This window comes from Mugil cephalus, chromosome 8 (assembly GCF_022458985.1).
Source record: "Mugil cephalus isolate CIBA_MC_2020 chromosome 8, CIBA_Mcephalus_1.1, whole genome shotgun sequence".
Classification (NCBI taxonomy): domain Eukaryota; kingdom Metazoa; phylum Chordata; class Actinopteri; order Mugiliformes; family Mugilidae; genus Mugil; species Mugil cephalus.
In genome coordinates this window covers 15,469,250-15,469,529 of record NC_061777.1, presented here as the reverse complement: position 1 = coordinate 15,469,529, position 280 = coordinate 15,469,250, and positions in this window count along the sequence as shown.

The window sequence follows — 280 nt, the reverse complement described above, 5'->3', positions numbered from 1 at the left end:
CACACTCCCCGAGATATCTTAATTCATGATAATCCGGGTTCGGTAGAAATATAATAGATTCGGAGAATACGGACAGGTAGCATGCGTGCAAAAATGTTTCGTGTGTAGATATTTTACCCCGTGCATATTATTATGACACGTGCGATCAGTGACATAGTGACATAGTTCTGATGTGTAATAGAAAGACATGACATCATTGCACATGAACATCAAGAGTAATTTTCAGTTGTTTATTTTTAATTAAAACATAATCGATATTGCACCTTATTCCTAAGTTTTA